Consider the following 13,109-nt stretch of genomic DNA (forward strand, 5'->3'; position numbering starts at 1 on the left):
GATTTCATCCTATGAACAGGTGCTCCGAGGATCAAATAAAAAAAAATATTTCAACACCAACTTCAAAAATTAAAAATATTTGACTTCCACGGCTTCCTTTGTGATTACTGTATTTCTGTTAGCAAGACAATCAAAATACCTTTTAAATTTGAAACACAACAGATTAACAAAACACTGACATGTCTTATTAAATCTTTTCCCTTCTTCCTTTGTTTCTTTCTCAATATAAACCTCAATTAAAACAGCAAAAGAAAACCTTTCCCAAGGGAGGGATAATTGTAGCTTCTGTAACTAATGAAGTCCAGATTCTTGAAGCACTACATTTGGATAATTTATATTTTATGCCAAGACCAGAGGCTAGCATTATGTATGTTCAAAACTATGTAAAGCCACAAAGGGAACCTGTTCCAGTTGCTTCAAATAAAGCCTTGCAAATCCTCTAGCATTTGACCAATCAGCCGCTTTTTAAGTCTCCTCTAAGCGCCCTCCTGATGAAAACACTTTACTCACCATAGCGCCTCACACTGAATACGCTCTAAATTTACTTAAATCAACTTTGTCTTTCTTCATATACAATCTCACTTCCACCCTAGATTCATACTCTTTCAAATATATAACTACACATAGCATTAGGTGTTCATCAAACTGTGGATAAAATATTGAAGATGAAAATGTCCTCGCTCTATGAGTAATGTGAATCAAAACCTCATATGCATTATAAACAAGCGTTGGCATAGCCAATGGGTCTCGCCTTTGGGACCTTCTGTGTTTAGCCAAAACTTTTGGCTATGGGATAGAGCATTGTGGCTGCTGTGCATCATGTTGAAAAGATACAATAAATAGTGTTAAGCATTTTTGTTACCTTTTATACAAACCAAGATGACATTATATACAACTGAACAACCTGATTAAAAAAGATTTTAACATAAAAAATGTCTTCTATATTTTTTGTACTTGCACTGCTGGCAACTTCTTCCTGCCTGTTCTCATGCTTGTTAGTTATAATTGTTTTAGTTATGGGAGAGCAGGACATTAATAACGGGGAGTGGAGGTTGGAAAACAGTAATTTAATTGGAACATGAGCAGCGGACGGACACTAGGGGAGAATCAACAGATGCCCGATTCTGAGGGCAGAGTGACGTGATGCTTAGGTGATGCATAGGTGGTCCTCTTATGCAAAATGGTGGTGGTGGTGAATGATGTTTGATGCTCAGGTGGTGCCACTATATGGTGTGGATTGGAGGTATGTTGTGGATTGTGGAGTTGTGGAATTGAAATGTGTTGTTTGGTGTGTCATTTTGTGGTGTGTATTGGAAATGTGTGTTGAGTTGTGTGGCCTGGAACTGTGGTGTTGAGTGAAATTATGCTTGGTGAAATTGTGTCATGGTGTGGAGTACATTTATGTTGATTGGTGGTATGTGGCATAGAGTGCATTTATGTGGAGTGTATTCATGTTGCGTTGAATAGAGTGTAATTATGTGACATGTAATTATGTGGTGCTGAGTGATATTATGTGGAGTGAATTTATGTTGCATTGAGTAGAGTGTAAATATGTGGTGTGTAATTGTGGCACTGGGTGGTGATATATGGAGTGTATTTATGTTGCATTGAGTAGTGTGTAATTATCTGGTGTGTAATTACATGGCACGGAGTGGTATTATGTGGAGTGTATTTATGTTGCATTGAATAGAGTGTAATTATGTGGTAATGAGTGGTATTATGTGGAGTGTATTTATGTTGCATTGATTAGAGTGTAATTATGTGGTGTGTAATTATGTGGCACTGAGTGGTGTTAATGTGGAATGTATTTATGTTGCATTGAGTAAAGTATAATTAAGTGGTGTGAAATTATGTGGTTCTGAGTGATATTATGCAGAGTGTATTTATGTTGCTTTGAGTGGAGTGTAATTATGTGGCATGTAATTATGTGGCACTGAGTGGTATTATGTGGAGTGTATGTTGCATTCAGTAGTGTCATTATGTGGCGTGTAATTATGTGGCACTGAGTGGTATGTGGAGTGTCTTTATGTTGAATTGAGTCGCGTGTAATTATGTGGCTTGTAATTATGTGGTACTGAGTGGTATGTGGGGGTGTATTTATCTTGCATTGAGCAGAGTGTAATTATGTGCCGTGTAATTATGTGGCCCTGAGTGATATTTTGTGGAGTGTATTTATGTTGCATTGAGTGGAGTGTAATTATGTGGTACTGAGTGGTATTATGTGGAGTGTATCTATGTTGCCTTGGAAAGTAGGCCCCTAAAAATGAGTAGTCAAAGGATACAAGTCAATCAATCAAAAATCAAAAGGATGATAAAGAGGTTATGCTCCAGGCGAGGAACAATACAGGAAGAGGAAAGCAAACCACTGAGTAAGAAACTAGCAAATGAGAGTGACATACAGAGGGAAAACTTTAGACATGAGTGCATGGAAAAGTCGAGGGATTCAATTCCCAATACAACTAGAACTGGAAGGAACTCCACACACCTTCAACAACCTGAAAAAAGAACACAACCTACCAGACATAGAACTCTAAAACTTCTTAGCCATAAAAACAGCCCTAACGAAATCAAATCTACATAGACAAACCCCTTCTATCTTCCAGCTCATGGAGAACATAAAGAAGATAGGATACCAAGTCTCACTTCTGTACAAACTGCTCCGACCAACCATGACAAAGCTTAATGATAAAAAAACTGCCTACTGGGAAAGCCAAACTAAGACTAAACTGTCTGAACAAGAATTACAAACTCCGTGGGCTTCCCCATCTAAGAATAAACCAAATTCTGGTTACTACACCAAGCCTATTGGACACCAGCACGCATGGCATCTGTGGGTCTAAAAGACAATGACATCTGTTGGAACTGCGGATTAGAAAAAGGAGACCTCGAACATATCATCTTCAGCTGCACTGAAGTCAAAAACTTCTGGAAACAGGTGCTAGATTTTACAAACAAAACACTAGATTGCACCCCCAAAGAGTCATTCGCCACCATAGCTACAGGACATATCTCACAAGAAGTCCCGACCCAAGAAGACAAAAACCTCCTTGACTTTCTCCTCACTTCAGCAACACAAATTATACTCACAAACTGGAAAGACACCTCCAAGGCCACCTTCAAAAGTTGGCTCCACTGGGTGATCTTCCTAAGAGCCGCAGACATTACCGCCCTCAGAAACCCGCTAGGTAGACACCACTTCAGAGCGATGTGGTCCAAACTGGACAAACACATGGACACCTTCAAACTACCATAGTCAAAGCACACTCTACCTCCAATCGGTGGTACTTTTTTCATGCCCTGAGGGTCCAGCAGACCAAAGGAGAACTATATGTCAGGTGGGCCCCAAACCAAACAAACTCACAGTCTCTGTATAACAACTAGGGTCAAAGCACGACCCAACCTTCAAATGGAATTGCTTTTCGGTCAAATCAACATCATCACCACTAGATGGATTCTGTTCTATGTTCTATGTTTTATGTACAAGTCGGGGGCGAGAATTTAACCAAGAGCCTGTAACTATATGTCTGTCATTATATGTAATTTGTATCTTGTAAATGCCAATAAAAATATATTTTAAAGAAAAGAGTGACAAAGACAAACATGGATAAGCAATGGCAGGCTTTAAGGTCACTAAGTTTTTGGTAAGTTATCAAAAATCTTTTGCAACCAGACCTATCAACACTCTTCCAACCATACATCCCTACAAGGAGTATGGGTAAGCGCTTCAGCGCCACACAAATGGGTAGTAAGTTCTAAACAATTAGCTCAATACAAAGAATGGGGTCATTGAGAGCCCAGGTACTGCATGTAATTAAACGCTTCAATGACACCCACGGCTACAAAGCGCTATATAACTGATACAACAGGCTAGACACTTACTCATCAACCCAAAGCAGTGTTTTAAATTAAAATATAAAAGTGCTGGTACACACTATACAGAATACCTGTTTGCTCCTGAGAAGTGCCAGTAATCTCCCACATACCTGCCAACTTGAAGAACAACCTCACAGTGTGAGGAGGGGCTGTGGCCTTGAAGGGGGCGCGCCTCACGCTAAGAAATATTCAGGAGGCACTTTTGAACCCCACTCCTAAGCCCCCTCCTCCTAAAAAAAAAAAAGCTTAGGGAGACTGGTGCTGATGTCCTCCTGGGGTGTTTTCACACCCCTTAATGTATGTTGGAAGTTCAAAGCCTCCCAAGATGGAAAACCACTATTTATGGTGTTTTTCTGCTCCTTTTCCATGCCATAGCGTGGATATCGGCTCCTCGCCAGGTGATGGGAGCCGAGATCGTGTGTCACACTGTAGCCGTGTGAGTTGACAGGTATGCTCCCATTAAATGTAATGGAATTCTGCTGAGAAGTGCGGGCACTTTGTACCTGACAGCACCTACCCATTTTTAAAGCACTGTCTGAAAGCACTTCAGGCCTCGTTTGGGGTATGCAAATCGTATATAAATAACCATACATAACAATACAATGTCTTATTTACTTGCATATGGTGTTGTTTAAACGTATCCAGTGTATGCCTCTACGTAAAGTGATTTGCGCTATATAAAACTTCAAAAATAAAATAAAAATAAATGTGAGTAGGGCGGGCCAATTAGCATACTGTTTTCCTACAGCCCTGGGTTCTCACATATGCCCGCTTCATCCTGGTATTTAAAAGTTGCCCCATGCCATGGAGACGCCTCCGTGTGCACGCTGTAAGCCCGCTCGCACAACACTTACCACCTTTAGTAGGGGCAGCGCTGTGTTGCTGTAATGTGCTGTTTCAACTTGATATGTATCTTGATGTTGTATCTCTTCTGTGTTCATCTCTACTCTGGGCTAAACTCGCAGTCATTTATCTTTTTTTTTTCATCTATAAGTCCATCTAGCTCCTCTCTGTTCAGTTTGTTAAATGTATTAATCCAGAAGAGTTTTCTTTGTTAAGGAAATCTACGCCCCCCCCTTTCAATTTCTGATATCTGGGCTATCTGATTTTGGCTAGGAAGTTGGGCTACTGTGTAATTCAAATGATTAAAGTATGCTCCTGCTGTTGTTTTAAGGATCTTGTTTCTTAAGTTGCATTCTTAAGTTGCACCTGCGATCTTTTTCCCCCGTTTTGGTTGGCATACATATAGTTTACCAAATGGACATTTTAGGCAGTATATGCAATCCTCAGTATCACAGGTTATATATGCACTTTAAGGTTCCCCATGTAATTTAATCCTTTAGACTGGGTGTAGGAGAGATGCCTTATCTAAAATAGGGATGTTATAAAGCTCCTGCCAACACAGATGAACGTGGCAGGGTTGTGATTGTGACAAGTAACATAAAGGGATGATGCCATTTGTCAATTTAGACCTATGGTATTAGATCTTCAAGGAGCCTATCAGAACAAAGAGGCTCACGTTACCAGTTGCTGCTATGTAAGCGTCTAGGTCACAAAGCCCCAGGAGATGACTTGCATATGTTAGCCTTGATGTCACAAAGGCATTGGAGCTAACCAGTTTCAGGCTTGAAAGGCTGAGGTCAGTTAGTCGTGGGTGATATTTGTTTGGGAGGGCCAGTCCATCAGAGAAAGTGGAAAAGATATTTTTCTGCCATAAAATACTGAACACCTTCTACCATCGTTGGAGAAGACCTAGACTTCAGGACACCCAAGAGAATGTTTCCAGCAGCCAAGCTTTCCCCAGGCTCACCTTGAAGCCACCCAAAACAAAAGCAGAAGGTATGCACTGAGAGAGATAAAATAGAGAGTCCTACCCCGTAAAGGAATATGCTATCTCTGATGTATGCGTGCTGATATAGCCTTCAAAAGAATTGAAATAAATAACAATGTGTTTGCAGTTTCCATTTCTGCAGACCTTTTACATGGGTTCATTGTGAAGTATTCCGTTATTTGCAGTTTAGCGTTCAAGGAAATGGATAACTGTTGCAGCAACATATGGCATTCTAAACGTTTACCGTTTTACTTAGCAGTCCATAGGTCCTTCTGTATGCTGATTCATTTCTGTGCTCTACGAGTTCTGAAACATGCCCCTCTTGAATATTTTGATAGTGTTTGAGCACTAGCTTTTCATTCTTGTATACTACAGGCCCGTCAGGACTTATTTATATACCATTCTGCTGTGACGCCTTCACCAGCTGTTTAACAGGCCAATGTCTGCTTGTCGCTTGTGAGATATCCATTAATATAATGGGGCAACCCAGTGACCCTCAGAACCTGGGTGAATAATGACAAACAAGGATTGGTTCTGTCGGGGAACAATCCTTGTTTGTCGCTTGTGAGAGTCTGCGCCAGCACGTCCCTTAAGTCTGGCTTTTGAAAACCTAAGGTCATTTATAAAGCCGAAGCCTTTAGGTATTGAACTGTTTTCGAATAGACTGTTCTTTCATGACCGTGTACAGCTGATGTAGGCCCACAGAACCGAAGGATTTTCTCTGCTTAGGCATTGGGTGAAAGTGCCAAATATGTTTGCGTGCTTTCAATGCGCAAAATGTACAGTTGAATGAATGCTAGGAAACGAAAAAAATATTCAAAAACGTTTTTTTAACGTTCGTAAATACACAATCACTAGAGAACAGAAGTTTTCAAAATGTAAAGGAAAAGTATTTAACCGTTCTGAAAAAGGTGCTTTCAAGTGTCTAATCTGTGCCCATGTCACTCCAAACAAAGTAAATAAGAGAGTGAATCAACCTACAGGTAAGCATCGTACACTCATCATAAAATGAAGTATTTGTAGAGTTTGTACTGAAATGTCTTTCCTTTTTGCTATATGCCTCTATGCTGGAAAGCAACTTGAAAAGGGAACATAAGATTCTGAAGATGATTGTTATAAGGTAATTCCAACACCCTTCTGGTATATCCTGTGTCCCCAAGTTCCTTGCTGCTCCGCATGTGTGAGTGTGATGCAATAGAATATTCATGAGTGCATGGTTTGAATAAGTGGTCAGTTGGAATGAGTGGGGCTAAGCAGCAGGATGCTGTTCCCGGTGGTGCTGTACTATCTTACGTGTAACTGAATAAACCTACATAATTTACACTGCTGGCCTGATTACTTACAAGGACCATTATTCGTTTAGAAAAGTGACGAGATATGGATCCACGAGAAGTGGGGTTCAAGCCGTCAACCGTGTGCTCCGGAGGGCACGGGCCGCGGCATTGTCTGTGCATGGGAGTTTCCATGATGACCGCTTTCGTGAGCAGCATTCCGAAGTGGCAGCCCTCATCAGGAGCAGCATTCCGAAGTGGCAGTCATCGTCATGAGACATCGGCAACGTCATTGGTAGCAGTTCGCTGCAGCGGGGCTGAATTGATGCCTCGCATATGCTCCAGCCGCTGTGATTGGCTGTGTTGCATCCTTACGTTGAGTTGCTTTGTTTACTATTCCAGTGCATTAGTTCACGTCATTAAGTGCTGGTGTGGCAGCAGGAAGGAAGGTTTTTTTCTGGGGAATATGACTGAATGCAGACACTCTGGGATCATTCGTAAATACTCACCAGAGTGCTGAGACATGCATGTTGGTCCGACATTTAAGGTAAAGTCTTTCTAATACTGTTTGGGGTGGCCTTGGTGTGAGGTCTTTTGACTTTTGGACATTTTTTTTTTTACAGTGTCACATCCATTATAGTATTTTTTTCAACTTCATGCTTATGCCTGTGTAATTTGCCTCATTACTTCTGTTGCACTTACTGTTCACCATATTTAAATCGTTTGCGGTCTGCCGTATTGCTTATTAGACGGTGTTAGAGGTAGTGTTGCACCGGGTTATCCCATACAGTGTGGTCTACAGTGAGTTTCTATATGCATTGTGTGTGTTGGGTTAGGTCTTATGAGTGGGCTGTTTGGGCATGTGGGTTAGAATATATCCCCGGCGTGTGAGGATGGATAGGTGTGGGTTTTTATGTTGAGTCTATGGTTGGAAGATACGATAGTGTGCTGCAGTGGGAACGTTTGCGTTCCTTTCTCCAGCTATGAGTTCTGTAGTGGGGACATTTGCATTCCTTTGTCCAGCATGATGAGTGCTGTAGTGGGAACATTTGCGTTCCTTTGCCCAGCGAGATGGGTGCTGTAGTGGTCCTGCAGTGTGTGGAGTTGTGGGTCCTACAGTGTGTGCTTAAGTGATTTAATTAGTTGTATCCTATGATATATATATATATCTGGTGTTCTCTTTGGGAGCACAAGAAATAATTGATCCTTATATGGTGATCTTCCTTTACAATCTATGGGAGGTAATAATTCTTTATCTTATGTGATCTTAATATACAATTCAAGGGATGTAATGATTCTTCATTGTTACATCATTTTATAGCATCGTTTTTTAGGTCTCGGCAACGAGAACTATTGTCGCCGAGTAAGCTCGCAAGGGAGTACAGAGCGGTGCACGAGCCGACCAGGGTCTGTGGACGCGCACACACAAAGGCAGGCAGGCAGGCACACACCAGACACAGACAGACAGACACACGCACGCACACACACACACACACACACACACACACACACACACACCCTCCCTCTCTGCCCACTCCCTCTCTGCCGCCCCCCCCCCTCTACCCCCACTCACCGGGCTCTTTCCCTCTGCAGCGGGCCAGTCACGCAGCAGGCAGGCTCGGTGTCTTCTCTGGCGATCTTCAGCTGATGTGCACTCTCACGCTGCGTCTCCTGCGTGCCCACCATGCTATTTCGCGCCCGTTGATCCTCAGCTTGTGATTACTACTCCTTCTAACCCGGATTCTAAATTGCTATTTCTTGGTTCTCTAACTCCACTCTGTTGATTCGTAACAAACTGATATTCAGCACATTCCACAGTCTCGCTTTTGCTTCTCATAAATACAATAAGATTATTTTAAGCAATGTCTACCCTGGTTCTGTGCCTATTATGCGAATTATGCTTTGGACTATAGAGTTTTAGAAAGTGTGGTGGAAGATTCCATGATATCAGTGGTGTGCAGAGTGAGTGTGCAGAGTGCAGAGTAGTGAGTGCAGAGTAGTGAGTGCAGAGTAGTGAGTGCAGAGTAGTGAGTGCAGAGTGAGTGTGCAGAGTAGTGAGTGCGCAGAGTAGTGAGTGCGCAGAGTAGTGAGTGCGCAGAGTAGTGAGTGCGCAGAGTAGTGAGTGCGCAGAGTAGTGAGTGCGCAGAGTAGTGAGTGCAGAGTAGTGAGTAGTGAGTGCTGAGTAGTGAGTAGTGAGTGCAGGGTAGTGAGTAGTGAGTGCAGAGTAGTGAGTGCAGAGTAGTGAGTGCAGAGTAGTGAGTGCGCAGAGTAGTGAGTGCGCAGAGTAGTGAGTGCGCAGAGTAGTGAGTGCGCAGAGTAGTGAGTGCGCAGAGTAGTGAGTGCGCAGAGTAGTGAGTGCGCAGAGTAGTGAGTGCGCAGAGTAGTGAGTGCGCAGAGTAGTGAGTGCGCAGAGTAGTGAGTGCGCAGAGTAGTGAGTGTGCAGAGTAGTGAGTGCAGAGTAGTGAGTAGTGAGTGCAGAGTAGTGAGTGCAGAGTAGTGAGTGCAGAGTAGTGAGTGCAGAGTGCAGAGTAGTGAGTGCAGAGTAGTGAGTGCAGAGTAGTGAGTAGTGAGTGCAGAGTAGTGAGTGCAGAGTGCAGAGTAGTGAGTAGTGAGTGCAGAGTAGTGAGTGCAGAGTAGTGAGTGCAGAGTGCAGAGTAGTGAGTAGTGAGTGCAGAGTAGTGAGTGCAGAGTGCAGAGTAGTGAGTGCAGAGTAGTGAGTGCAGAGTGCAGAGTAGTGAGTGCAGAGTAGTGAGTGCAGAGTAGTGAGTAGTGAGTGCAGAGTAGTGAGTAGTGAGTGCAGAGTAGTGAGTGCAGAGTAGTGAGTGCAGAGTGCAGAGTAGTGAGTAGTGAGTGCAGAGTAGTGAGTAGTGAGTGCAGAGTAGTGAGTAGTGAGTGCAGAGTAGTGAGTAGTGAGTGCAGAGTAGTGAGTAGTGAGTGCAGAGTAGTGAGTAGTGAGTGCAGAGTAGTGAGTAGTGAGTGCAGAGTAGTGAGTGCAGAGTAGTGAGTGCAGAGTAGTGAGTGCAGAGTAGTGAGTGCAGAGTAGTGAGTGCAGAGTAGTGAGTGCAGAGTAGTGAGTGCAGAGTAGTGAGTAGTGAGTGCAGAGTAGTGAGTAGTGAGTGCAGAGTAGTGAGTGCAGAGTAGTGAGTAGTGAGTGCAGAGTAGTGAATAGTGAGTAGTGAGTGCAGAGTAGTGAGTAGTGAGTGCAGAGTAGTGAGTGCAGAGTAGTGAGTAGTGAGTGCAGAGTAGTGAATAGTGAGTAGTGAGTGCAGAGTAGTGAGTAGTGCATGCAGAGTGCAGAGTGCAGAGTAGTGAGTAGTGAGTGCAGAGTAGTGAGTAGTGAGTAGTGAGTGCAGAGTAGTGAGTAGTGAGTGCAGAGTAGTGAGTAGTGAGTGCAGAGTAGTGAGTGCAGAGTGTGAGTGCAGAGTGTGAGTGCAGAGTGAGTGGGCAGAGAAGTGAGTGCAGAGTGAGTGGGCAGAGTAGTGAGTGCAGAGGAGTGAGTGCAGAGGAGTGAGTGCAGAGGAGTGAGTGCGCAGAGTAGTGAGTGCGCAGAGTAGTGAGTGCGCAGAGTAGTGAGTGCGCAGAGTAGTGAGTGCGCAGAGTAGTGAGTGCGCAGAGTAGTGAGTGCGCAGAGTAGTGAGTGCGCAGAGTAGTGAGTGCGCAGAGTAGTGAGTGCAGAGTAGTGAGTGCAGAGTAGTGAGTGCAGAGTAGTGAGTGCAGAGTAGTGAGTGCAGAGTAGTGAGTGCAGAGTAGTGAGTGCAGAGTAGTGAGTGCAGAGTAGTGAGTGCAGAGTAGTGAGTGCAGAGTAGTGAGTGCAGAGTAGTGAGTGCAGAGTAGTGAGTGCAGAGTAGTGAGTGCAGAGTAGTGAGTGCAGAGTAGTGAGTGCAGAGTAGTGAGTGCAGAGTAGTGAGTGCAGAGTAGTGAGTGCAGAGTAGTGAGTGCAGAGTAGTGAGTGCAGAGTAGTGAGTGCAGAGTAGTGAGTGCAGAGTAGTGAGTGCAGAGTAGTGAGTGCAGAGTAGTGAGTGCAGAGTAGTGAGTGCAGAGTAGTGAGTGCAGAGTAGTGAGTGCAGAGTAGTGAGTGCAGAGTAGTGAGTGCAGAGTAGTGAGTGCAGAGTAGTGAGTGCAGAGTGCAGAGTAGTGAGTGCGCAGAGTAGTGAGTGCGCAGAGTAGTGAGTGCGCAGAGTAGTGAGTGCGCAGAGTAGTGAGTGCGCAGAGTAGTGAGTGCGCAGAGTAGTGAGCGCAGAGTAGTGAGTAGTGAGCGCAGAGTAGTGAGTAGTGAGTGCAGAGTAGTGAGTAGTGAGTGCAGAGTAGTGAGTAGTGAGTGCAGAGTAGTGAGTAGTGAGTGCAGAGTAGTGAGTGCAGAGTGTGAGTGCAGAGTGTGAGTGCAGAGTGTGAGTGGAGAGTGTGAGTGCAGAGTGTGAGTGGAGAGTGTGAGTGCAGAGTGTGAGTGCGCAGAGTAGTGAGTGTGCAGAGTAGTGAGTGCAGAGTAGTGAGTGCAGAGTAGTGAGTGCAGAGTAGTGAGTAGTGCATGCAGAGTGCAGAGTAGTGAGTGCAGAGTGCAGAGTAGTGAGTGCAGAGTAGTGAGTGCAGAGTAGTGAGCGCAGAGTAGTGAGCGCAGAGTAGTGAGCGCAGAGTAGTGAGCGCAGAGTAGTGAGCGCAGAGTAGTGAGCGCAGAGTAGTGAGCGCAGAGTAGTGAGCGCAGAGTAGTGAGCGCAGAGTAGTGAGCGCAGAGTAGTGAGCGCAGAGTAGTGAGCGCAGAGTAGTGAGCGCAGAGTAGTGAGCGCAGAGTAGTGAGTAGTGAGTGCAGAGTAGTGAGTGCAGAGTAGTGAGTGCAGAGTAGTGAGTGCAGAGTAGTGAGTGCAGAGTAGTGAGTGCAGAGTAGTGAGTGCAGAGTAGTGAGTAGTGAGTGCAGAGTAGTGAGTGCAGAGTAGTGAGTAGTGAGCGCAGAGTAGTGAGCGCAGAGTAGTGAGTGCAGAGTAGTGAGTGCAGAGTAGTGAGTGCAGAGTGCAGAGTAGTGAGTGCAGAGTGCAGAGTAGTGAGTGCAGAGTGCAGAGTAGTGAGTGCAGAGTGCAGAGTAGTGAGTGCAGAGTGCAGAGTAGTGAGTGCAGAGTAGTGAGTGCAGAGTAGTGAGTGCAGAGTAGTGAGTGCAGAGTAGTGAGTGCAGAGTAGTGAGTGCAGAGTAGTGAGTGCAGAGTAGTGAGTGCAGAGTAGTGAGTGCAGAGTAGGTATGTGCAGTGCAGTGCAGTGCAGGTATGTGCAGTGCAGTGCAGTGCAGTGCAGGTATGTGCAGTGCAGTGCAGTGCAGGTATGTGCAGTGCAGTGCAGGTATGTGCAGTGCAGTGCAGTGCAGGTATGTGCAGTGCAGGTATGTGCAGTGCAGTGCAGTGCAGGTATGTGCAGTGCAGTGCAGTGCAGGTATGTGCAGTGCAGTGCAGGCGAGTGCAGTGCAGGTGAGTGCAGGTGAGTGCAGTGCAGGTGAGTGCAGTGCAGGTGAGTGCAGTGCAGGCGAGTGCAGTGCAGGCGAGTGCAGTGCAGGCGAGTGCAGTGCAGGCGAGTGCAGTGCAGGCGAGTGCAGTGCAGGTGAGTGCAGTGCAGTGCAGTGCAGGTGAGTGCAGTGCAGGTGAGTGCAGTGCAGTGCAGGTGAGTGCAGTGCGTGCAGTGCAGGTGAGTGCAGTGCAGGTGAGTGCAGTGCAGTGCAGGTGAGTGCAGTGCAGTGCAGGTGAGTGCAGTGCAGGTGAGTGCAGTGCAGGTGAGTGCAATGCAGGTGAGTGCAGTGCAGGTGAGTGCAGTGCAGTGCAGGTGAGTGCAGTGCAGGTGAGTGCAGTGCAGGTGAGTGCAGGTGAGTGCAGTGCAGTGCAGGTGAGTGCAGGTGAGTGCAGTGCAGGTGAGTGCAGTGCAGGTGAGTGCAGTGCAGTGCAGGTGAGTGCAGTGCAGGTGAGTGCAGTGCAGTGCTGGTGAGTGCAGTTGAGTGCAGTGCAGGTGAGTGCAATTGAGTGCAGAGTGGTGTGTATTGACAATTTAAATGACAATGCCATTTATTTATGATTTAAAGAAAAAAAATGTCATGAGCAATGCCAATAGCTCTACCTTTAATGATGCCGAGACCATTGCATTGTAAATGCTTGTTAATTCTAGGT

The 13,109-nt window shown here is 45.1% G+C and overlaps 1 protein-coding gene across 2 annotated transcripts in view; it reads left to right on the forward strand.

The window, feature by feature from the left end:
* The window catches only part of ANKFY1 (ankyrin repeat and FYVE domain containing 1), a 677,352-nt gene that overhangs the window by 44,987 nt on the left and 619,256 nt on the right, over positions 1–13,109 (forward strand). The window lies entirely within an intron of this gene.

The sequence above is a fragment of the Lissotriton helveticus genome, chromosome 3_1 (assembly GCF_964261635.1).
Source record: "Lissotriton helveticus chromosome 3_1, aLisHel1.1, whole genome shotgun sequence".
In the NCBI taxonomy this organism is placed as follows: Eukaryota; Metazoa; Chordata; class Amphibia; order Caudata; family Salamandridae; genus Lissotriton; species Lissotriton helveticus.